General features: G+C 34.1%; 1 protein-coding gene across 2 annotated transcripts in view; it reads left to right on the forward strand.

Moving 5' to 3' along the window:
* LOC117180100 overlaps nt 1-25753 on the forward strand; it is a 63765-nt gene extending 38012 nt beyond the window's left edge. For both annotated transcript variants that reach the window (XM_033372421.1, XM_033372420.1), the window contains one exon: nt 25300-25753. The gene's annotated coding sequence lies outside the window, so the exon portion shown is untranslated. The remainder of the gene's footprint in view (nt 1-25299) is intronic.
* The last annotated feature ends 2025 nt before the right edge of the window (nt 25754-27778 follow it).

Consider the following 27778-nt stretch of genomic DNA (forward strand, 5'->3'; position numbering starts at 1 on the left):
AGCCCAGCATCGAAATCTGGAAATATTAAAATCCCAATCTCTTCATTTTATTTCAAAGCAGATAGAGATATAAATAAAACCGCCGAAGTGTTCCGACCGGCAGTCGTGAACCGTCAAGTTTTCAAATTCAGAAGAGGAGAAATGGGTTGCGCGCGCAACCCATGCATTTATATCGTCTCCTACCATATTCACACGGACACAGACGTGGCATAGTATTGGACCACGTCTCGTTTCAGATCTGGGATCACTGCTCCCTGCGCGCCTGCCTAGTCTTGTGCTCACCGCACGTTTCCTCGATCAACCTTTCACCCGATCCACATTTAACCCCTTACGGTCAACAATGACGTCCCATCGCCTTGCCACGTTACGGTCTCCGACGACGCTATCATCACGCACCGCGGCATCTCCGAGGAGGACCCATCGCTGCTCCGGTGGCTTGGTTTCATCGCCCAGATACTACCAACGTTCGCCCGCTCTTGGCTTCACCGTCCGGTTCGGGCTATCAGCAATCTAGCATCTAGCAATCTAACATGTATTACATTTTCAATTCCCTACAGCAACTTTTTATTAAATAATTCTATACAATTTAATCAATATTGACCCTAGATTAGAAGTAAACTGCACCGAATATATTCAATTGTTCTCTTGAATGAGAAACGCTTACAAAGTTAAAATAAATCGAATTTAACCAATAAATATTATATAATTTCGAATTAAGAGCCTTCAAATATAAATTATTTTTAGTTAAAACCATGAAAATTAGGACATTTTATTTTAAATTAGAATTCATAATTTTAAATAGAAAACGTTCTAATAGAAATAATTTTTAAATAATAAATAGAAAAATTACATTAGAACTTGTAATTAAAATTTTCAATTCTAATGCATGAAATAAGTTTTTTACTCATTAAAATATGGAATAATTTTTACATCCTCATCATTTATGGTTGAGAAAGAATTATAATAGGCCGAAATGTCACACCTCAGTGTTTAAACGATTTCCATGTTTTGAGACACCCTTAAGCCGACGATGAAATTTGAATATGGCGTCTGTCCGTATATGTCTGTGAATATCATAACTCTGTTTTATTTCTCAAAAATATTATGCTAAAATTCCTAAAAAATTTATTCTATGATTTTTTTTGTTAGAATTTGTGATTTCGGTTTTATTTATCGAAATTACTATATAAAAAAAGAAAGTCGAAATTTCCGCAAAACCACGTGAGATACGGAAGAAAGTTGTATGGATGAATTAGCTTTTAAAAAGTCCTCAGAAATTTTGTAAACAATTTTTTTTATAGAATTTGTCACTTTCGTTTCATTTAACAAAAATACTATTTTAAATAATTGAAATTTTAAAACAAACAACGCCGCATACGGGGAAAGTCTTAAGGGGCAATTATAGCTTTTAAAAAGTCGCACAATATTTTTATTTATCATCATAATATTTCATCTATCGAAAATTCAAATTTTGATCCAAATGGCGCGAAATACAGGGAAAAATTTTGGAACAAATTTCATCGTTTAAACATTCTTGCAAAATTTCGTTAAACCATTTTTCGATAGAAGTCGTGCTCTAATTTATTAGTCGAATTGGTTATGCATTTGCAAACATAGAAAATTCCAATATTACGCCAAAGGACGCCAAATACGTTACGAGTCTAAAAGAAGACTTGTAGGAGTATTTGTTTTAGCATAACAACTCGAGATAGTGGAGGAAGTCCAAAGAAAAGATTGTACCTTTTAATATTGTGATGTTATCTCAGAAAACAAATATACATTTCAAAATGTCTGTCGAAAATCGTGCGCGAAGCGCAAGCGTCATGATGAGAATCTACCTTAAAGCCTACAGAGCTTTGAGGAATGTAATCTTCAATTATACTTAATTAGGTAGAAAATTCAGACTAAGGATGCATAAAAAAACTGGGGTCTGAAAGAGATTTTTTCGCTAAAATTTAATTTAAGCATTCCGAGTGCAAAGAATAAATATCCGAGCGCGAAACGCGGGGTAACCCGTTACTGACACTAGTTCTAAATAGACGCGTTTTCGGTTGCGTTCGGCGTTACGAGTCCATGTATAACTAGTGTGAGTGTAAACTGTGAGATCCCATAGACACGCGCTCTCGGCGCGCTCAAGCTCGCGAGCCGTGCGCCATTAGACTGTAGCAGCAAGGCGGGCGGATTTTTTAAGCAAGAAGAAGCTGCATTAAACGTTGAGATAAATTAATTATTATGTCATTATAAATGACTTGAAAATATATCTATCTTTTTACCTTTCTGTTTCATATATTTTATTCTTATACTTAGCTAAATAAATGTTTCATCTGAACAAAAATGAAATACTAATACAGTGAACTTAAATCTTTGGAAAAATCGAAACATAGTCGTGTTTGATATCAAATTAATAAGGAATCGACAAAAAAGTATAACATGTAATCATATTCCAACTTTAACTATTCATTCAAGAACGCTAATAAGCATTAGCGCGTCAGAGTGTCCAAAGAACATTCCCGCGAGCTGTACGCTCCACTAGCGCACATCTAACGCATTCCTCGGAAAACCCGAGGCGATACCGATAAAGGATGTTACGGGAAAACGAGATAGAACCGAAGCTTTAATGTTTTGTTGCAGATGTTAATTAGCTTGGAAAATTCCGGAAGCTAAAATTTGGCCAGATTTGAATTCTTAGTAATTAATTTCATAATTTCGGTTTACTTCCCAAACAATCGCATTTCTCAAAATTATTCTTAAATAATTTTGCACTTCCAGTCCAAAAGTATGAATAGTCTCATTCCTAGCTTAATTTGAAAACTCAATTACAAACATCACACATTTTTATTGCTCAACTAATTTTTTACATTCTCATCATTTATGATTGAGAAAGTATTAGAATTATCGGAAATTTGACATCACACTTTTTCAACGGGTCTCCACGTTTCGAGACCCCCTAAATCCGAAAATCAGGTTTTCACGATGGCGTCTGTCTGTCCGTCCGTCCGTTCCGTCCGTCCGTCCGAAAACACGATAACTCTCGAAAAATGAACGAATCAAATCCATCTTTGGCACACTTTTTCTAGGCCCTAAAAGAAAGGAGCAGTTCGTTAACCAGCCATTTTTGATAAAAATTCAAAAAGTGAGCGCATTTTGAAAATTTTTGAGACCACTTTTTTCTGAATTTGAAAATTCTATGTACGGATATTTATAGTATTGAAAAGAACAAACAATTTATCCTCATGACTTCTTTCGATTAAAAGAAAATTCTCAGAGTTATAGCGTTTTCAAAAAATTTTTAATTTACCGAAAATCAAAATTTAAAGCCGAAAAACGCACGATATGAAAAAAAGTCAAGAGAAGAAAAACATTTCTTTTTAAAATCCCTACAAGATTATCATAACCAATTTTTGGATTTTCTTCAAAAATCGAAAATTCAAATTTTGATTGCACAAAAAATAATGGAAAATAAAAAATTCCATTTTGTGGACAAACTATGTAGGATACAAAAAAAGATCAATTAACAAAAATGGTTATCTCAAAAAAGATCTATAATTGCGTTAAGAATCACTTCTTGATAGAACGTGTACTTTTTGTTTTATTCGTGAAAAATAACGTTAAAAAAAGTAAGATAAAAAAAATTTGTGGAAAAACGACGAAAGTTATGAGAAAAAAATCCAACAAAACCTGTTTACAAATGTCTGTCGGAAATCGAGCACGCAGCGCGAGTGTCACGATGAGAATGTGTACGTCAAAGCCAACAGAGCTTTGAGAAACTTAATTTTTTACTATTTTTTTCAAGCATTCAAAATGCAAAGAATAAATATCCTAGCGCGAAGCGCGAGGTGTAATTATGTTCGAGGGCGAAGAGCGAGGTAACCTATTATCGAGCGCGAAGCGTGAGATTCAACCGTCGCGCGCCCCAGGCGTGCTCAAACTTGCCAGCGAAGCTAGCCGCGCGCGCAACGCGCTATGAGAATGTGCCCGCTAAGCGGGCAGATTTGTTTCTAATGAAAGTTAATTAGAAATACTAGTTCAACACATAAAAAGCAGAACATGAAGGATTTTCATGGAGTCAACACCAAAAGGGTGGTTTTTAAAATCTATAACTTTAGAAATGTTGAGGAGAGGCCAAAACAGAAAATTACATTTTCTGAAGTGTAATGCTGCTACTTCTGTTTTATTTTTAGTAACTTAAGCCTCGACCAAAACAGACCAATTTTCAAACCGAAGTAGAAGCTCATACGTGTACTGCGTTACCCACTAATTTACTTGCAATCATTTTATTTGGAAATTAAGTTTAATATGAAAACGCGATATTCATTTTTGCTTTAATAACTTTTATTTGCTCACGGGGTACCCTCTGACGATGCAGAACAAATCACACCTAGAAAAAAGTTTTGTTAAATCAAAGAAACTTTCTTTAAATTAAAGAAATTCTAGTATTGATATAGGTCAAAGAAACATTTGTTTGATTTAAAGAAATTTGTTTGTTATTTTTTTAAATTAGGATTTAAAGAAATATATCGTTAATTTGAACGGGACATTTCTTTAAATTGAAGAAATATTTCGTTCCTTCAAACAGTTTAATTTAATATTTTTTGTGTATAAATGAATTTTATTCTTTCTTAATTTACAATTCTTGACGAAAATGTAAGGTAAAAAAGCGGTGTTAGGTCGTGATGTATAAAAGTATCTATTTACACGGTAGAAAGCTGCAATGCTTTCTGCAAATCTCAACCATGCAAGGATGTCGTGCACTTCTTTATCACACATTTTAGCGATTTTAATTATTACCATGAGCCGTCCGCTTCCGCGTCTTCGCAAAAATTTGACATCGCGTGTTCCGAAAGACCCATTAACGTAAAATAATCAAAGTGATTTGTTCTGCGCAATCTCGTGGCGTATTGGCAATGTGAATTAAGAAAATGTTTCCTCGATTCTAAGAAATAATTTGCTTATTTCAAATTACTGTTTTTTGAATCAAAAGAATTTTGTTTTAAGTCAAACAAATCATTAAAAAAAAAATTTCTTTAAATTAAAGAAATTGCGTGAAGTCATTTATTAAAATCAAATAAATTTTCTTTTAATATAAAAATATTTTTATGTTGAATCAAAAGAACCTGGTCAAAAATTTTTTTTTTTTTAAATTTAATAACTTTCTTCTGGGTGTATTGTGCAACACTGAACATTTTTATGCTTGGCGTGATTGTCGCAATTCTATGTACTGAATTTAAAAGTAATATAGGTCATTTTAAAAGAAATTTAGTTTGTCATAAGAATCTCAAATAAAAAATTTTATTAAAATTTTTGTTTATGCTGAAAATACAAAAAATGTAAAAAAGTGCTTTTTCCCAACTCGTCAAACTATTATCATAATATGAGATACCCCAGGAAATAGCTAATAAAATGCAAAATAAAGTATTATTTTTAATGAAAATTTTCATTCTATGTTTCCGAAGTATAAATTTACTGCTATTTAGATATATTAGTTTTTGCAGTAGTCACAAACACTTTTGTAACCAATTTCCCCAGCGCAGCCACAGCGTTATAAAAACCACACGTATCTCATATTATGAGAACCACACCGTGCAACTATGCACTTACTATGCCTGACCTGTCCAATGAAAAACTTCAACACTATCGATATTTTCCTACTTAGTTATTCAATCCCCATCACTCCAGACAAACTTTACTGCTAAATACATATTTGATGAATAATAAATAGGATTTAAAGAAGTCCCTTCCAAGAACTCGACCACCATCGATTTCACAAAAAATTCGCCTATAATCTTTAGAAGCCCAATGAAAAATGGACTATACCACGAAATTACTCTTTCTTCAAGGGCTACAAGTTAGTGATAGAACCAACAGAGTGAGTCTCTTAGTTTAGCTGATACCCCGCTTTCTCATATTACGAGAATATCTCATATTCAAGTACTTTCCTCTATTTTGCAAGAGAAAATATAGTACAACAAATTTTGAGGAAGCAAAATATTCAACTGAAATGATTATGAAATTATTGGAAGAAATTAATAAAAAGAAATTATTACTAAAACTAATGTGAATGAAAGTTTTTATCATTATAAAGTTTTAACTTCTTTTTTAATTCTTATTAAATTTATAGTGCATACATTTTCTTATAAAAATGAATTTCTTGAAAATGTCCTAATGGTTCAAAATATGAAAAATAATTAAGTTCTGAATTTGTTATGAAAGTTCTTTAAATAATTAATCATTCTTGTAAATTCAACAAATAACTTAGGAAAGAATCATCGGGAAGACAATCTTAATTAACTTCGTAAACAAATTGTGTTTATTAATTGAAAAATACCCCAACTCTCAATGTTTTTATGAAAATTGTTCGAATGATTAATAATTATTATAAATGTACAAAGTATGGTAGGAAATGATAAGCGAAAGAGAATCTTAGTTCACTCCGTAAACAAATAGTTCTTGTAAATTTACAAAGCAACATAAAAAAGAGCCATCTAATGGACATTCTTAATTGATTTCGAAAACAAATTAACTTGTAGAAAAAAAAAACTATTAATTTTTTCATAAAATTTTTTTAAATAGTTCTTTTTAAAGTGCGAAGCAACATACAAAATATTCATTCGATATAGCCATCTAATGGACATTCTTAATTTATTTCGAAAAGAAATTAACTTGTAGAAAAAAAAAACTATTAATTTTTTCATAAAATTTTTTTAAATAGTTCTTTTTAAAGTGCGAAGCAACATAGAAAATATTGATTCGATATAGCCATCTAATGGACATTCTTAATTGATTTCGAAAACAAATTAACTTGTAGAAAAAAAAACTATTAATTTTTTCATAAAATTTTTTTAAATAGTTCTTTTTGAAGTGCAAAGCAACATAGAAAATATTCATTCGATATAGCCATCTAATGGACATTCTTAATTGATTTCGAAAACAAATTAACTTGTAGAAAAAAACTATTAATTTTTTCATAAAATTTTTTTAAATAGTTCTTTTTAAAGGGCAAAGCAACATACAAAATATTCATTCGATATAGCCATCTAATGGACATTCTTAATTTATTTCGAAAACAAATTAACTTGTAGAAAAAAAAAACTATTAATTTTTTCATAAAATTTTTTTAAATAGTTCTTTTTAAAGTGCGAAGCAACATAGAAAATATTCATTCGATATAGCCATCTAATGGACATTCTTAATTGATTTCGAAAACAAATTAACTTGTAGAAAAAAAAACTATTAATTTTTTCATAAAATTTTTTTAAATAGTTCTTTTTGAAGTGCAAAGCAACATAGAAAATATTCATTCGATATAGCCATCTAATGGAAATTCTTAATTGATTTCGAAAACAAATTAACTTGTAGAAAAAAACTATTAATTTTTTCATAAAATTTTTTTAAATAGTTCTTTTTAAAGGGCAAAGCAACATAGAAAATATTCATTCGATATAGCCATCTAATGGACATTCTAAATTGATTTCGAAAACAAATTAACTTGTAGAAAGAAAACTATTAATTTTTTCATAACATTTTTTTAAATAGTTCTTTTTAAAGTGCAAAGCAACATAGAAAAAATTCATTCGATATACATTCTTACTTGAACCCGTAAAGAAATTGACTTTTAGACAAAAGGGCAAACTCTTAATTTTTAAATTGAAATTGTTTAAATAATTAATATATCTTGTAACATTTACTTCTGTACTAATATTATGAGTCTTCAGCCACAAAGAATGTATTTTTAACAATCAAATAAATATATTTTTGACTAAAACAGTTGACTTTTCAACCAAAAGCATTAATTTTTTCGCAAAAAGATAAACACATATTAATTTTGAAAGAAAAAATAATTGTTTTCAAAATTTTTCTGAATCAATTACAAAATTTTGTCCACACTTCAGCCAATGCAATTTTCTGCTTTGGCCCCTCTTCAAAATGTCTCAAGTTAGATTTTAAAAACCACACTTTTGATCTTGACTCCATGAAAATCCTTCATATTCTGCTTTTTATGTTTTGAAATAGTATTTTTAATGAACTTTTACAAAAAAATTAGTTCAGCAATAAAAAAAATGTATGTTGTTTGTTATTGAGTTTTCATATTAAGGTATTATACGAATGAATTCAGAAAAAGAGCTACCCATGCGAAGAACAATTGAAGACGCTCCAACTTCATGTCGATCAACTGAATGCGTGTGAGGGTGTCTAATTAGATCAAACTTTAGATAACGCTCTAATGAATCTACAGTCCTAATTTCAAAAAAATTCGCAGAAAACAATTTTATCCGTATAATACTTTGAGAAAGGAATGAGACCATTTATACTTTTGAACAGGAAGAGCAAAATTATTTAAGGATAATTTTGAGAAATGCGATTGCTTGAGAAATAAACCAAAATTATGAAATTAATTAATAAAATTTCAAATGTGGCCAAATTTTAGCTTCCGGAATTTCCTAAGCTATTTAACATATTGAACCGAAACATTTGAGAAGCTGCAGTGGATTTGAGTAAAATTTACTGAACCATTTTTCATGAAGTAAAATTTCACATAAATCTGAAAATTTATTATTTAATTTATAATATTATAAGTCAAATAACATATTGTTGTTATCGTTAGAATTCATACATTTCTATTATTCTGTGTAATAATAAGCAAGTGCTAAATTAAAACCACTTTATATACGTGACCGAACAAGCGCGTTTACTTTTTTTTGAAAGTATTATATTTTATCATATTTTATGTATTTCTTTACTATGAGATTTACTTAGTTTAAGTTTATCCTATATTTTTGTCGAAGAATATATGAAGTTGTTTTTGTTGATTTTACAATATCCAATTTATAATGAAGCTTAATTTATTTTAAATATTATTTTTAAATATTTAAAAATACACGATTATTTGAATATTTCTGTATACACATAATTATTTATAATATTATTTTGCCGCTGCTCTTCTAGGAAAATTTTGAGTGAATGCCAAAATCGAATTCGGGAAAATGCCACATAAAATTGTCCACTATTAAATACATCTTTGCGTATATCTAACCCGATAGTATCGAAAGTTTGTCCTTCACAATACAATGTAATACGATATTTAAAGACAATGTCCCCTGCCTTATCACCTGTTAAAATGCGACATCGTAGAAAATTATTTGCAAGTTCGATTATTTTCAAACGAGTACCATTACATAGACCTTCGTTAATAGAAATATTATGAATTAGTATAATAATAAAAATGTTTCTTAATCGTAATTCATGAGGAGGAAGGGTCGGTGGATTCAATGTGTTCAAGTATTCTGGGAGTATTGCATCATTTATATCTCCATTATCACAATTTTCAACACTACCTACACTTGTATAAATTCGTTCTGTGGTTTTGTCCAATAGCTACGTCTCTCTAATTTATTTCTTCAACGTCAACATTTCGTGCTAATAATGTAGCTGTCTTTGCTAGATATCTAAATATTCAATCCTTAATAAGTTTACTGAACGTTATCTGTACTATATCATCGGTTCTAGTAGCTACACATTGTTTCTGCGGTTTTCAAAGTGAACTGATTTTAATTGATAAATTTACTATTTCTCGGCGAATTGCATAAGTTTTCACAGGCAGTAATTGCCTAAAATCTCCGCAGAGAATTATAATTTTTCCACGAAATGGTGAATCGACATTCATGATGTCACGCAATGTTCGATCTACTAATTCCAAAGCATACCTTAGCGCCATTGGAGCTTCGTCACAAATACAAATATCTAGTTCTCATATGTATTGAGCATCTTTAGATTGAGTTTTTACACGGGAGACGAAATCAGAAAATAAAGGAACTAGCGTACCGAAAGTTTTATGTACAGTCTTTCCTTGTGGAAGCAATATTGCTACAATACCTGTGACTGCCATCGTACATATATTTTTTGCCTTGACTTTTCACAAATGATATGTAATTGTTTTCCATTTAATTTGTAGTACTGAGTCTGACCGAGTTGTTCATGTTGAGTAAGCGATACCTCGTCATCGTGAATCTCAATATCGTTCCGAAATTTAGTTATTTAAAACATCGTTGAAAAGTTACTACTATCGGATCTTTCGTAAGAAAGATAGGTACTTATCTGAATATATGATCTTATTTATGCTTCTTGTATATTATAGTTTCTCTGAAAATCTCATGATATAGCATATTTAAATTTATCCCATAGTTCCTCAGGATTGATAGGTTGACAGTATATTAAAATACGAACAAATAAACGTCTTCATGGTTGGAGCATCATCCAAACTTCTCCTTTTGCCACAGCACGATCCCAATCTGCATCATCTTCGATGAGACCTAATGCTAAACATGTTCTTTGAAAAGTATCATAAGTTTTTCCATTAACAGTTCTGAGATCTTGGAAACTTATAGCCCCCTTGATTGTTATTAGTAATAGTCTCAGAATAGTTCTATTGTAGTCAGACTAACAGAGTACATCCGTCAAATAACGTTAAATTTTGTTTTTCATTTTTGTCAAATTGATAATTTTGATCCACTGTGTTTTTTAAATACGTAGTGAGATAGAATTTCAGAAGACGTATATCGCTTGGCATCAGTATCACGTCCATTTAAATCAAAATAAATGATTAGCATAGTTTCTTTTTCCAATGCGTTTCTTGTAGCATCTTCACTTTCAGCATCGTCAATAGTAACACTTTGCTGATTAGGCAAATGTACTGACAACCTAACAACAGCATGACTTTTATTTGAAATGATCTACCGTATTTAGGATCACATGCTTCAACAGGACTCACGTATCCGAGTATCTATGAAATTTTTGATTTCATAATGATAAATAACATTCGCACTGTTATTGGCAGTAGTAACTACGACGGAAGCAGCATGATGTCCTTTTTAGATATAATTGCCCTGGTGGAGCAAGGGAATCGAATGGAGCCTCTACAAAGTATCTGTAAAGACCCCATTGGGTTCCCATTCGGTTCCTTTTTAGATAACTAAAAAAAAAACCAGCAAGATCAACTTTTAAACTGTTGAAATTCGGATTCTACGTTAATTTTTCTATTATAAACTCACGGAGTAATCGCAATACTTTTTTTTTGCAGCGTTAAAATTTTTTTAAAATGCCATTAATTTGTGCTGACGATGACTTCAAGCGCATCCATAATAGCTCAAGCAGTATGTTGCGCGCGAAGTTAAAAAATAAAATTCTCTCTTATTTTCATCGAATGGGGACCCAATGGGGTCTTTACGGGTACTTTGTAGAGGCTCCATTCGGTTCCTACTTCCACATTAATATGCGAGTTAAATAACTTTAATAATATAACATTGTAATAACATTGTAAGGTACTACAAATTGATTGTCAGTCGTGCCTCCATTTTTGCGATTCTAAGTACCGGTATCTGTTCTAAGATAAGTTGTATATCCGTTTTCATCCATTCTTGTCATTATCTGTATCAGAATTTGGAATTTTTACCCAAATATATTCATCTACAATATCAGGAGTAGTTATTTTACTATTTTGTTTTAACGTTAATAACAAATGAACATGATGTAATCCATGTTTTTGATACTCAACAACGTAAACATATGCTTGTACTTAGCCGTAGAATTGTTATTTTACTGTAATGTTGATTAATTCATCTCTTTTTACATTAAAAACTCGTGAAACAATGTCTGGTCGATCAGATATTGTCTGACCATGTGATAAATTATCTTTCACTTCAGCCCAGTTTGGATTAAATGTCATCGTTATAAACAAATCTGGCTTTTTGAATTTCCTTACAATTGCCATTGCATCTTGATAGTGATGTACGAGTAGCATATTACGGGGAGATTCTCAGAATGATGATGGGAGGATGATCATTTTTCCAACACTAGTGTGTAAATCATTTGATCTTTGTTGTAAATCATCGACTAATCCCTGATAAGTATCAGCGCGAAGTGTTTTTTGATTAAATCTGCAGTAATTCATCCTATCCTTTTTGATTTTCACAAAATTATCGACAGCCCAATGTTGAAATAATCGGCCACCCATCAAAAATACATTATTATCTCTAGTCGCCATTCTATATTTAATATATACAGATCGTGATACTTGGCCTCGTCTATTAAGACGTGGTATGCTCTCTTTCCAACTTCGCGTGTAATTTGGATAAAATAATGGATAAACCCAAGGTTCAACGTTCGGATCCGTAGAGATGACAAATTAAAAGAAAAAATTATTAGAAAACATTTTGTTCTTAAAATTGAAAAATTTAGGACCACATACGTTTGAATTTGCTTCATATGTAATTTCCAGAATTTTAAATTGGATATCAAGTTTCGTCTGAACGTAATTTGTGTTTCAAACAAATGTAAAAGAAATTTTGTAGCTTACGGTCACATGGCCTTAATATTCGCGCTTTGTTAGCCCTATTAAAGTTAAGTCTTAAATAAGGTATTTTTACATATTTCGTCGTCCTTATGATCAGTAATCTCCATGTTCTCGTTTAAATGCCAAGTTTGTAATAAAATTTTTCATAATTACAATGGTTATAAAAATATTAGAAAAGTTTTATATAAATGAAACATAAATTGCTTTAGTATAAAATGATTGTAACATCATTTGGCATCAAGATAAGTAGTATTAAGGACGATAAAGTATGCAAGCATATCTCATATCACTGTTAATCAAAGAAAATAGATTAAGAAACTGCGATTTTAATTAATTATGATACGTGTGGTAAAATGAAAAAAAAGACAAATTATCGACTAAGATGCACATGGATCAAGCTTCATGTGTGGATGATCCGAAACTGCCCGCGGGGGTAGCGTGGCATACATTCGGTGCGATCACGTCTATTAGATCTGAGGCAAAAAATAAAAACAGCGCGTTAAAAAGATAGACCAATAGAAATCATGGCCAAGTCATCCAGTCTGGCAACCCTGCATGACGATTCCTTATCCTTTTAAGAAAAAGTCGACCTGTGTTTTTGTAAAGTCTTTCTGACAATTTTGTAAAAATAAATATACAGGTAGACTTTCTAGATTAACCCTCTATTTCTATGCCCTATTCCAATTATGACGGCCGTACAGGGTTGGGTACGTAATTTATTCCAGGTAATTTACGTGGATTCCTACAGTAATTTATCACGTAATTTACATCCGAAGTTTTCTACATTATGTTAATTAATGTAAATTTCGTCGATATGGAACTTGTGAATATTTCGATGACTGTGATTTGTCTGATCTGACATAAGTACATAATCTCTGCGTGTGTTTTGTGGACTGTGGACGTGTGCTTGCCGATCGTTCTGCAATTATTATTTAAAATTTTATAAATTAAGGCAAGATGAATAGGAAAAGTTTCCTGAAAAAAGAAATAAAAAAATATCAATAAACATTAATCAGTGATGACTACAATAATGTCAATAACACTAATCAATAATTAGTGGTTTAAAAGTAAAATGAAATGATCTAGAAATATTTTATGACATTGAAGTCCAACATCTTAACTTTAACAGTATAATTTTCTAAAAATGAAAAAAATGCAATTCATGGAGAAAGCAACTGAATTTAATATAATTATAAAGATACCTTTTTATTTGTATTAACTTCGTGATGAAAAAGAATTTTTTTACATGAAATACATACATCCACACGTCATTAATTTATTATAATCTTAAAAGTTATTTAAACGTGTACTACGTTATTAACAATTCTTTCGAGTGTATGCTAGAATATAATTGAAGTATTATAATAAATATAATATATAATATTGATATAATATAATTGCAAAAATTTATAATAAGGACAATGGGTAAAGTTCATATTCAACCCATTTTCATTTAGGTGATTAAGAACCTACTCCATAAATTTCGAAAATAATTTTGAATACTTTTACTTAATCGAAATTGGTGCCAGTCATGAAATTTTCATTTTTAAGTGTTCTACTATTTTCAGAAATCTGAGTAGGATTTTCAACCCGTTTTCATTCGGGAGACAATTAAAGGCAATTAAAGACGATTAAATCAAGAAAAAAGTTCTGGACAGTCAGAATCGAATTAGGCTGGGTTAGACGGAAATTCTCCTTTCGCTTTTGTGATCTGACATCTTCATTTTGTAATAAGGAAACATTCAAAATTTCTATTATATTTAGAGTCTCTAATAAAATCTTTGCTTTTAGATTTAATACTCTATCCGGAGAGGTGCCAAGGCAAATATTCGGGACCAGATTCCTGAAGAGAGAAAATTAAATCCGTCGAAAAATCGAACAGCTTTAGACACATTTCTGGATCCGTGACAAAAATTCCAAACGACAAAACGCCCGCCCAATGAGAGTCGCGCTCCGTGAAAAAGGCCCGCGAATCAGAGAGCGACTCGCTTCATCGCAATGGATGTATGTATGAGCACGCCCCTACTCGCTGTCTAATTCGCGGGCCGTTTTGACGGAGCGCCAAGTGGCAATACTGCGAAGTAATATTGAGAGACCATTGCTATGGGAATCTCCCTGCAAGCTTGCCTGCAATATTGAGGGAACGTTTTAGGAAGATTCGTGGGCACAAATTTATTACCTTTTTTAAGTACCTACCACATTTCCCAGTTCGATGGGAAAATCCGGAAGCTGAAAGAATTCTTGCAAGAAATTGATAACGGTGCTGTTTATATTACGGAGGCTAACGAGCTTGGTTTCATAAAAATCGTCCTTAGCAAATTAAAGGGGATCGCCCGCGATAGCTTAAATGATAAAAGCTTCATGACGGTCAATGAAATGACTACCCATATAAAGAAAGAATTCGCACCCAGTAAGAAATATCAATGGTATTTCGAATAAATCGTTAATCTCCGAATGCGTCAAAGCCAGACGGTCAGAGATTTTTATGATCATGTTCAAGGTTTGTTGAGCGGTGCCAGACACGCTGTCGAGGAAAATTCTATTAAGGTCTTTAACATAGGACTCCCCGATGAAGCCAAGGAAAGCAGAATTATAATGCAACCGATCACCGATGTTGCGCTCGACGCGTTTATGAAGGGACTTCTAGACGAAGTGTCTACTTTTGTGGATGCTAGGAATCCTAAAGATCTGAGCGAGGCACTTGACCATGCGCTCCATATCGAAGAAAGACAAAAACAGTTGGAAAGAACCAAGAATCATTTCTCGGCATACCCTATCTCTCCACCAACAGAAGGGAACAATGAACCGCCACGCGCACCTAGCCCTCACTCCAGGCAAATGGAGAGGAAAGATAGCACAAAGGCCTGAGGCTTCGAAAACCAGATTCACATACGAGCGTTCACAAATATTCTTTACCAGTTCCAACAAATTATCCAGACCCTTGTGCTCCTTACCCCCTCAGCCCCTCAATACTCTTACCCCTACCTTCCTTACCAATGTCCCTAATTATTGCTCTGAAAGTATCTGAATTTAGAATTTCGAGGACAAACTTCCTTGTAGATCCAGGCTCAGATGTGAATCTTTTAAAATCACGAGCATTACGAAGAGAGTTGACCTACGTCCCCGAGAATGCGGCTCTGCTAACAGGTATAACCCTGAACCCCATAGAACCCATTAGAAACTTGAAAGTCTCCATATTCGGCATCCCACGTTCTAAGAATCAAGGCCAGGACAAGACAACCGGTAGCTATTAACGTTCTCAACCCTGAGATCGTTGAGGGTTATTTACCTAGAATAAAAATCCCCCAATGGATTATACTTAGGCGAGGCCGCGGTTTCAGTTCGTGAAGGGGTTTACCACGTACTAGCTATCATTACCCTGGGTAAAGGCGGAAAACTTGGAATCTGAATACCTTGTGAAGGATACACAAGAAAGACTGATAGACTCCTACTCGGACTGAGTGCAGAATGTAAAGGACAGTCTGCGCATCTCCGAATTAAACTCCCAAGAAAGGGAATATGTATATAAATGGATATAAAACGATGTCTCAAACAAATTAGACGAATCCGGGGAAAAGAAGTGGAGAGTAGTTATAGATTTCCGCGTTCTCAACGAAAAGGTTATTGGAGATGGATATCCATTGCCGAATATCATAGATATCCTTGACCATTTAGGTGAGGCCAAGTATTTGTATGTACTGGATCTTTCTAGTGGTTTCCACAAAGTTGAAACCTACCCCAAAGACCAACAAAAACGAATTTCTCGACCTCTAGAGAACATTTTGAATACCTGCGCATGCCAATGGGTATTAAAAATGCTCCAGCAACGTTCCAAATGCTTATGGATACAGTTCTAAAGGTATTGCATGGGAAAGAGGCTTTCGTATACCTGGCCGATATCATAGTTCATGAATGAATTGAATTCTCAATTAATTGAATTCATGAATTGAATTCTCAATCAAAAAGAGGAATTTTCAAGAAAGAAGTTTTATATTTCTAACAAAAAACACAAATTTTCAACAAAATACGTGAATTTTTAAACAAATAATTCCATTTTTAACTAAAAAAGATGAAGTTTCAATAAAAAATATCAAATTATAAACAAAAATAGAATAATTCAGTCTTTAGTTTTGTTACGACGTAACAATTGATTTCATCTTTATTCTTAATGAAAGAAATTAAATACTTGATCTATTTTCTATATTTTGTCACCTTGGTTCCTTTTAAGCCTCTGAAATTTACAACCGAACAAATGTTCGTCAACTGCCGAGATTCTAACAAACCTTTAGTTTAGATGATTATACATTTTCCATTTTATCTTCTCTTTATGTCTTAATCTTAAATAACGTCTGTAAGCCTCTTTCAAAATTCCGTATTGTATGTATTTATTTCTTAAGCGTGATGCTCTATTCAGTGCTAAGGATTAGATCTCCGACCCTCCTTAATTGTTTTACAGTAGTCAACCCTCCAACAAACCTCAGTAGAGCCAAGCCATTTTCTTCGGATTTTTCTGAATTTTAGCCAGTAGACTTCGACGATTCTTCCAAGCTTGTCTTTAGCAAATCAGAATGCTACTTTGTACAAATTGTTGACACCCATTCTGTATGTATGTATCGTCACCTCCGAATACCGATCGACTCGTACAAACTAGCAGATACTTTTCAACCTTCGTAGTGAACACTTTTCTCTTGTACCGTGAAAATAAATGTTATATATTGTGTGTTACAAAGTGATCTGGTTTTATTTAATATAAACGCATGATCGTAATGTGTCGTGTAGAACATTGTCTTTCAGTGACTAGCAGTGAATAAAAAACAGAGTGAAGTTTTAAGTAAATATCAGCTTGTGTGTTCAGTGCGGTGTAAAGTGACAATGACATTTGAAAAGTGATCTCTGAACGACACGTACTCAAGTGGCGTTTATATATTCACAAGTGACAAAAAGTAAATATTAGTAAAGTTTCAGTCTTTACTTTCAAAACGCATCATTTGCATGTTAATCACTAGTTTTTAGTCAAAATTGGAAAGCAAGCCAACACCAAGGAGAACATTTCAACGCTCTCACTTTTTCATCCACTTTGAAGCACGGCGTCAACATTCCAAAGAGCCTCATAACTCTGAAGAAGCAAAAACTTCAAAATACGGAGTTAATTTCAGCACCCGGAGTCAGTTCCAGTACTCGTGGTCCGTTTCAATAGCCAGGGTCAGTTCCAGTACTCGTGGCCAGTTTCAGTATCCGAGGTCAGTTTCAAAACCCGGAGTTAATTCCAGTGTCCAGAGTTAGTTCCAACATCCGGAGTCAGCTCCAGTACCTGGGATCATTTGAGTTCCAGTGTCAACACATACCATTGCAACGCCATCAGTTCATCGCCAGTTTCGTCTGTACGATACCACAAGGCTCCTCATCGATACAAGTCCAGAGAGTTCCAATCTATTTTTACAATTCTATTGTCCTTCCCAAATATGTGTTAATCTCGATCGAAATCATTTTATATCTTAAAACAATAAATATCGCGTCTATAATCATGACTGAAGAGCTCGGTAAATTAAGAAAGCTTTGTGGGTCAATAAAACTCCAATTAACACATTTCAATGCTGTTTTAAAATCAATCGATGAGACAATGGATGTAGAGTCACTCGATATAGAAACTCAGTTAGCTAAACATGAAATTTTGGGACGAATTTAAAGTAGTCCAAGATAAAATCGACGAGCTAGCTGCTACTCCAGAAGAACAAGCAGAAAATGAGTCAGAAAGACTCAACTTTGAAAATCGCTTTTACGCGATTAATGGCCTTGCGAAAAAATGAATAAATAATCGTGTAAGTAGCTCCACATCTTCCACCTCACACGATATTCAATTTCTCCGTCGAGTTTCGAGCTTCCACAGGTTCAAACTCCCACATTTCACGGGTCCTTTGACACTTGGCTTACCTTTTATGATTAGTTTCAGTCAATGTGTCATGACAACGCATCTATTCCAAATATACATAAATTTTATTATTTAAAAGCGTGTATAAAAGGGGAAGCACCGGAAGTAATCGTTTCGCTCGAAACGACAACTGAAAACTATAAGGTTGCTTGGGACCTTATTACAAAACGGTATGACAATCGCCGAGTGATTGTAGAAAGTCATCTAAAATCTTTATTCGAAACTCAACGGGTTTACAAAGAATTTTCAACTAGCAATTTTCTCGAAAAAGTGCAAAAACGAGTCAGGGCTTTAAAAGCATTTGTCGAAGCTGAACATCGAGGGGATGCACTTCTCGTTTTTATTATTAAAGAAAAGTTAAATAATTACACAAAAGAAAAATAGATAAAAACCGTTAAAGATAAAAATGTCCCTTCCTTTAATGAGATGATTTCATTTCTCGAGCAACGCGCACTCATCGATGCAGCTTATTTTGTTTCAAAACAAAGTTCATTTCAAAAGAACGATTCAAATAAAATATACTCAAAATCTCAGTCGAATTACAAACCGTCACAAGCTTGCATGAAAACTTCGGTTGAACCCCAAGAAAATACGACAAAACCTGCATTTCCTATTTGTAATGAAAGTCACATTCTTTTAGATTCGTGCTCTCAATGCAACTCAATCACTGAGAAATTTGTTACATCATTAGGACTTAAAAAAGAAGCTGATCTTGAATTTTGCAAACCAGCTGACATTTATTTTTTAATAGGGGTTGAGTTCTTTTATGAACTCTTGCGGTCAGGTCAACTTCGTTTTAAAGGGCAACCCAAGGTATACCAAGAGAATCTTCTCGGTTAGATAATTGCTGGTCAAGTTTCGAAGCCTCGCGTTTCAAAATCGACACCTCAAATCGCATGCAATCTCATTAAATTCCAAGAGCTGCCTATTCTTTGGGAATTAGCTGCAGAGTCCACCTCAGAAGTCAGGTCAAGTCAGGAATTAGCTTGCAAAGAACTTTTTCAAAAACATGTTCAAAGAACTGAATGAGGTCGTTTTTGCGTGCATCTTACCTTCAATGAGCAAAAGAATGCTATCGGTAATTCCAAAAATACAGCCTTTCAATGTCTTATTCCATCGAACGAAAATTCTAAAAAGATCGCTTTCTTAAAAGAAAATACACAGAGTGTAATCAAGAATACCTTCAAGAGTCATGCATGACTCTAGTTCCAAATGATGAACATCTTGATCGCGGATTCTACATCCCACATCATGCAGTGTGGAAATCGTCGAGTATCACTAAAAAGGTCAGAATCGTATTCGACGGCTCTGCAAAAACAACTTCCGGCAATTCATTAAATGATCTCAAGGTAAAAGAATTGCGTGAAACTATGGACGTGAAGAAACTAGACATTTTATGTGTGTCTGAAACAAAGAAAAAGGGATGCGAAACCAAAGACATAAAAAACGGCGTGTTGAAAGGCGGATTTGAAGTATGGTCAGGAGTAGACTGTGAATCACATGGTAAACAAGAAGTAGGTCTGATTTTGAATGAAAGAGCATCTCGGAGAACATGCTTTCGTGTCTCCCAGACTGTTGTGGGCTAGAATGAAAGTAGGAATCAGAAGACTATTTATCATAGCATGCTACGAGCCGGTCGATAGTGATCCTAGAGAAGTAAAAGACGCCTTCTGGGACACTTTAAATGACACAGTAAACATTTGCAAACATGGGGAAAGAATACTTTTACTAGGAGACATGAACGGTTAGGTGGGCATCCAAAATCAGGATACAGAAAGAGTATTAGGTACTTTTGGGGATCCAAGAACAAACTATAACGGAGATAAATTAGTTGGTCTGTGCTTAGAAAGGGGTCTGTTTATTACAAATATTTGGAGTTATTCAAAAATACAAGAGTCTTGAGGGGTCCTGAATGTAATACTGATCTTTACCTTCTGATCTCAAAAATTAACTTAGGTCGGGGATGGAGAAAAAAGAGATCCAAGAAAGCAAAACAAACGCGAATCAAAATTGAGAACCTACAGAAACCGGATGTGCGAATAGATTTCCAAAATAAGATAATCGAAAGCATAGATAGGTCTTAGCAATGAGAAATAGACGTAGAAATGATTATAGACGCGAAAACAGGATACTTAAAGATTAGTTAAAGAAAGTGAAGATACAATTAGCGCAGAAGAAGAGATAAAAATACAAAACGACTTTGAAGGAAGCAGGAAACTACTTTATAAAAAAATGAAAGGAAACAAAAGTACAGAAATTTTCAACATGAGAAATAGTAGGGGGGAAATGTTATATGATGCAGACGAAATACTAGAGGCTTTCAGATACTATTTCAGGAGACAATTCGGAGATGAAGCTATAGGACATCACAACTGCGATGTTGAACACGATGCGATGGAAAACTCAATTGAAAAAGTCTGTGTCACTGAGTTTAGGGATATAATTAAGAACTTAAAAACGGTAAGGCTGCCGGGGTAGACGGTATTAACGCTGAAATGCTTAAACACGGTGGCGCGTGCATACCACATAGACTGTGCGAATTGATAAATTTATGTTTCGAGATGGGCGACGTCCCAGACGATTGGAAAAAAGCGATTATCGTACCAATATACAAGAGAAAGGGAGATAAACGCGAGTGCAATAATTACAGAGAGATTGGCTTATTAAGCACCGTGGTAAAATATATTCAAAAATACTTATTCGTAGGGTAATGAAAATAACAGAAGAAAAGATTTGGGAATTCCAAAGTGGGTTTATGCCAGGAAGGTCATGTACGGATCAAATATTTAGCTTGAAGCAAATAACAGAAAAAAGTTTGAGAGTAGGAAAAAAAGTTTTCTGTGTATTTGTTGACCTAGAAAAAGCTTTTGACAAGGTAGATAAAAGTAAACTTTGGGAAGTCCTGAAGGAGTATGGAGTCAATGGATGGATCCTAGAAGCTATAAAAACAATATATACAGGTAGCAAAGCGAGTGTAAGAGTGAATGGGAAACTGAGTCACTGTTTCGATATTATTCAAGGAGTTAGACAAGGATGCGTTATGTCTTCATGGTTATTTATATTATTTATGGACAAGTGTTTAAGAAAGGCTCTCTTCAACGAAGAGGGTGTGGATCTCGAAACAGTAAGGGTACGTGGGTTAGCGTTCGCAGATGATAAGGTTGTTATGGTATCGAAGACTTACAAAGAATGTTGAATAAACTAGATGCAAGCATGAAGAGCATGGGCCTCAAAATTAGCGCAAATAAAACAAAAACTATGGTGTTCGAAGGAAAGAGTGAGAATACACTATGCAATATTTTATTAAATGATGAGATAATTGAACAAGTTGATAAGTTCGTATACCTCGGTAGCTTATTTACTAGGGACGGGAAGATAGATGAGGAATTAGATAGACGAATAAATGAAGGTAAGAAGATTATTGGTAGAGCAGGTCCCCTTAACAGAAGTAAAAATATATCAAATAAAGCTAAAATGGCAATACATAATTCTATATTTGTACCGACTGTACTATACGGTAGCGAGACATGGACTTATCAAAAAAAAGATAAGAGTAAAATCAACACAATTGACATGAGATTCATGCGCATAATATGCGGGAAAACCCTGATAAGACAAAGTAAGTAACGAGATAATTCTAAAAGAATGTGGTGCAGAAGAGATGCTAGTAGACACATGGGAAAGAAATCGGTTAAGATGGTTCGGACATCTTGAGAGAATGCCAATTGAACGACTAACGAAACAAGTGTAACAAGGTAAAGTAAATGGCAGCGTGCCCAGAGGTAGACCGCGGAAAGAATGGTTAGAATGTGTGAATGAGACCTTAGTTAGAAAAGACATAAGAAGTCACAGAAACACGAGAGCCTGCATGAAAAAATACATGCATTTAAAAGAAGCTAGAGAAGTATGCCAGGACAGGAAATTATGGCGGCAAATAGTTAATAAAAAGAGTGTCAGCAGAGTGAATGACGCCTGAAACAAAAGACCTTGGCCACTAATGGACCCAAGTGGGAAACCTTACACAACGACTTCGTGAGGTTCTTCAGTTGGGGTGATTGCTAGAGAGAAATCAGCAACCTGGGTCGGAGCAGTGTTGCGGAACGAACGTTTTATTTACTTAAATAGCACGAGAATTCTGGATCAATCTGAAAAATCTCTATCCCTTCCACACACTACTCTTTTTCCCCTACCGAGTAAGTCACGCCTACCCCGAAAGGTTTCGGAGTAGGCGTGACACGGTTTCGATGCTTTCGGCACGCTCTTACTGCCGACATCGAGCAGATGTAAGACAAATACGAGTATTTGATAAAGATAGTCTTTTTCAAAAAATTTTGTGGCGTAACTTTCCTCAAGAACGAGTAAAAATGTATCGTTTGAATACCGTAATGTTTGGAACTGCATGCGCTCCCTTTCTAGCGATTCATACCCTCCATGAGTTAGCGGAGGTCGGACGTAAATCTTTTCCAATTGCGTCCACAATTTTAAAACGAGATCTTTATGTGGATGATCTCCTCACAGGTGGATAAACATTCCAAGATGCACTGAACCTTCGAGATGATCGAATTAATCTTCTTAAAAGGGGAGGTTTCAATCTGCGAAAATGGGGATCAAATAATCCTGAATTAACAAAAATCTTCCCCAGTGAAAATTCGAAGACTTTTATGTCTTTAATTCCTACTGACACCGTCAAGGCTTTCGGACTTCAAGAAATTCAAGGTTTTTGGATAAATTATAAACAACAATTGCAGCTTCTCAATGATGTCAAATTTCATCATTTTATTCTTACTCCAGATCCAGTTGAAATTCAATTACAAGGATTGTATGATGCCAGCCAAAAGGCATACGGGGCCTGTCTCTACTTGAGAGCCACTGATAAGAAAGGCAGACATCACTGTGCTTTAGTTCGTGCCAAATCTCGAATCGCTCCTCTAAAGGCGACCACCCCTCCAAGACGTGAATTGTGTGCGGAAAACCTTCTAGTAAAACTTTACAATGCCACAATTAAATCTTTTCCTTTTCTAATCCACAAGGTTTAGTTTTGGTCTGATTCTACAATTGTCTCAACTGGATTAATACGTCTTCCCATACCCTGAAAACATTTGTTTCAAACAGAGTCGCTGCAATCCAAGTAGTAAATCAAGACTGGCGACATGTACCTACCCTTGGGAACCCTGCTGATGTGATTTCAAGAGGTCAAAGCCCTAAAGAGTTCTTAGAAAACACTCTTTGGACTCAAGGCCCTCAATGGCTGAGTCAAGATTTGGATACCTGGCCTCAATTGTCTTTCCATAAACATTAAAGTTGGAGGAAGATTAACTCATGCTGATCTGCCCGATTCTTAAAAACATCCAATCATCCTTCCAAGAAATCATCCCGTCACAAAACTCATCATTCTAGAAGAACATGTGAATCGCATGCACGCGGGAATTAACGCGACATTGTACGACGTAAGTGAGACTTTTTGGCCAATCGACGGTCGTAATACCAAATGACATATCAATCGTCAGTCTGTTCAATGCTTTCGAGCGAAGCCGCGCGAAAGGGACTATCTAATGAAAAATTTAACGCAAAGTAGAGTTTTATTCTCTTGACCTTTGGTCATCGTGGAGGTGGATTATTGTGGTCTTTTTTTATTAAAGAACGTCGTCAGAGAAACGCTATTTAACGTCCGGAGCTTTTCTGGCTTGTTTAAAATGCTTTTTTGTGCGAAGAGGAATATCACACACACTATGTATTCAGACAACGAAACAAATTTTGTTGGCGCTAGCCGAGAAGTGCGCGAACTTTATCAACAGATTAAATCACTAGAAACCAACAAAGGAATTCAATTATTTTTTTTAAAGAAAGGAGTTAATTGGCCTTTTATTCTACCCAGGGCACCTCATTTCGGAGTTCTGTGGGAGGCGGCGATGAAATCGTTCAAAAGACACTTTACAAGAATTTCAGTTACCGCTCTTTTGACATACGAACAATTACACACTTACGTCGTCAAGATTGAGGCAATCATTAACTCACGACCACTAACACCTCTTTCATCAGATCCCGATGGCCTTCTTCCATTAACCCCAGGTCCTTCTTCATTGCAAAAAAATCTATTGAATTTTACATCTTTGATGGATGTAAATTAAAGGATCCTCGTATATCGGAGTCACTTTACGAAAAATTGTAATAATCCACCTAGCGATGAATTTTACAATTGAATCTGTTGTGATATTGCAATTCGGCCGATAATTTTACACACGAAAATGTAAAATTCATTATGTGGAAGAATAAAATAAAATTTATTAGAGCGACAGGTTTCGAACAATCGAAGCTCAAACTTCGTATAAAATTTCATGGAGATTGAAGAAACACAAGCCGGACACGTTACCACTTACCTAAAACACATAAAATGGGTATTTTTTTATGCTTAAATATCCCGTAACAAAAATATGAAATCGACGTTTTGAATAACCACATTTTTTCCGTTCCAATAGCCGAAAATGTAAAAGCAAAAATAGGAATAGCTCGAATTTTATTTATTTTTGTGCGAAAGCTGTCAAGAAAGTTAAACATAGCTGTCAACTTCTCAAAAATTAGAGGATGAAGGCATCGATAAACAACGAAAACGAGAGACGCTTTCGTATTCACATATTATTTGATTAATTCTTCTAAATTTTCAATTAATTATAAATTAAAAATTTTACAGCTTCCGCCAGGGTAAAATTAAAGATTTTTGGTAAAAGAAAAAATTTCGATGTGATTTTCCATCACAGGAAAGTGGTTTTACCGACGCTTGGTATTTTTACACGCTGCGACTGAATTTTCCCTTCTGAATGTAAAGCTCGTACGACGGAATGTGTAACTTTATTTTTATCGAGTGTTTAATATTACACTGCTGTTCGAGGGTCCTTTCATTTACATCGCTAGAGGATGTAATTTCATACACTTTTGTAAAATTACACAGTAAAGTGTGTGATATTGATAATGATACAATATGTAATTTTCCGAAACTTTGTAATTTTACACAAATCTTTTTTTACAGTGTTGATTGGAACCCCTCTGGCGACCTTTACACAGGCAGCCTTACGTAACTTTCCAGTTAACCGTTTATCCAGTTGGGAAATGGCACAACAAATGCGCCACCATTTCTGGGACAGGTGACACAAAGAATATTTAAATGAACAGATATCTCGTAGGAAATGGAAGACATCTTCGAACTAAGAAGACATCAAGATCGGCTCTCTTGTGGTTATCAAGAAAGATAACCTACCACCCATGGTCTGGAAACTTGGCCAAATTACGGTAATTCACTCCGGCCAAGACGGAGTGATTCAAACCGTGACGGTTAAAAGCCCGTCAGGCATCTACAAGCGCGCTCTGAAATGTTTATATCCGCTTCCAATTCAGAATTAGCAATTAAAATTATTTTAATTTCAGCAAATGTAAAAATGTTCCTGTTTTTTAACACTTCAATTCTGTCCTCACTACACATTTTTCATAGACTATTTAAATATATGTGACCTTTAATTTAAGTATGTTTAAAATGTTGGCAAATGGTTTTAAACTAGTTTAATCTATCATTCACATTATTGGAATGCATCCACTTTTATATTTCTAATAATTTTACCGCATTTCATTTTAGAAACACTTATGCCCTTTAAGATAGGTAATAGAAAATGGTTTTACTTATATTTCAATGTACTGCATTCAAAGGGGACCGGAATTTTAAGACGTAACAATTGATTTCGTCTTTATTCTTAATGAAAGAAATTGCATACTCGATTTTTTGCTATATTTTGTGATCTTCAAGGTATTTCAGGGTATTTTGTCAAATTTACTACTCAGTTGTACCCTAATCTTAAGAAGAGCTGATTATACATTTTCCATTTTATCTTCTCTTTGTGTCCTAATCTTAAACAACGTCAGTAGTCAACCCTCCAGCAAACCTGAATAAAGCCAACCCATTTTCTTCGGTTTTTTCCGAATTTCAGCCAATAAACTTCGACGATTCTTCCAATCTTCTCTTTAACCAATCAGAATCCTACTTTGTACAAATTGTGGACACCCATTCTGTATGTATCGTCACCTCCGAATACCGATCGACTAATACCATCTAAACTCAACCACAATTATAATTGAATGTTTTATCAATTCCAGTAAAAACTAGTTTATAAAAGTTAATATTCAATAAAAAAAAATGAAATTTTCTACAGATTATTTAAAATTTTAACCAAAACATCGAATTTGACACCAAATCTTAAAAGCTTTAACAAAAAAGATGAATTTTCAATCACAAAGATTAATTTTCTATTGAGAAAAACTTTTTTTTAACAAATAATAGAATTTTCAACTAAATTTTTATAGTTTAAAGTTTTATACTAAATTATACAAGATGTTTTGTACCGATTTAAGACAAACAAAATCGAATTAGGACATCTACGTTAAGAACAATAATCAATAGATTAATTTTTACCCATAATATGAATTCTCTACAAAAAAAAACTATTAGTTTTCTACCAAAAATGATATAATTAAAATTTCCCTTAAAGACATTAATTTCACAGGCCAACCTGGTTTTGTTGTTGGAAAGTGGAGGGTCATTTCCGAAGTAATTTTTTACGTAGAATCCGAATCCGGGGTCAGAATTGGCTTATCACGTCAGGATTTTAAGTTTTTTGAGGTTATGTACCCAAAAAATGGCGCGTTTGGCTACTTTTGAGGTTATGTACATTAGACACAACATTTTTGGGATTTTTTCTTTAGTTTTATCCTTTAGTACTGCTCTTACTCTTTAATTTGAGTGTCGCAGAGTTCAATTGCCGCTCCGTGACTGTACATCTCACGCCATCAAGGTGGTCGCGGAATATTGAGTCTTGAATCTCTTCACAACAGGATTATTCTGAGTACAGCACATAGAGTTGCAAATGGAAGAGACCCTCTTCTTAAAATGGTCAGGAATCACGAAGAAGTGGACAAAGGAGCGTTTCTGTACAAAGCAGCGGAGAAGGCTCCTGAAATACTCGGACTTAACTTCAGTATTAGGGGTGAGCAAAATGCATCAAATCTTATCTTATCTATCCGTGAACAGCTCCTCGATAAGAGTATGCATGGTATCTTCCACAGAAATGTGAAGGATCAATCAATGTCTTGTGAGCTAACGTTTGCTTTCCTTAAATCGCCCGGATTGAAGTCTGGTACGGAGGGTTTCATTTTCGAATGCCAAGACGGTGTTATTTCCACCTTAACATACCGTCGCCAAATTTTGAGCCAAGAGATTCCTGATGATAGCTTCAGGGCGTGCCATGCACACGACGAGCATTTAGCTCACATACATACATGCATACATACATACAAACATACATGCATACATAGTCAATTGTCGAGAATGGGAAGTGCTGCATATACTGGAACTTTATATCTTGACAATTGTGGGTCCGGATGCAATAAGGGCACATAAAATTTTTTCGTGCGAAAACGAAGTCCCCTGGAGGCTTTAGAAAAAATTTTCGAATTTTAATTTT

The sequence above is a fragment of the Belonocnema kinseyi genome, chromosome 9, assembly GCF_010883055.1.
Source record: "Belonocnema kinseyi isolate 2016_QV_RU_SX_M_011 chromosome 9, B_treatae_v1, whole genome shotgun sequence".
Lineage (NCBI taxonomy): Eukaryota > Metazoa > Arthropoda > Insecta > Hymenoptera > Cynipidae > Belonocnema > Belonocnema kinseyi.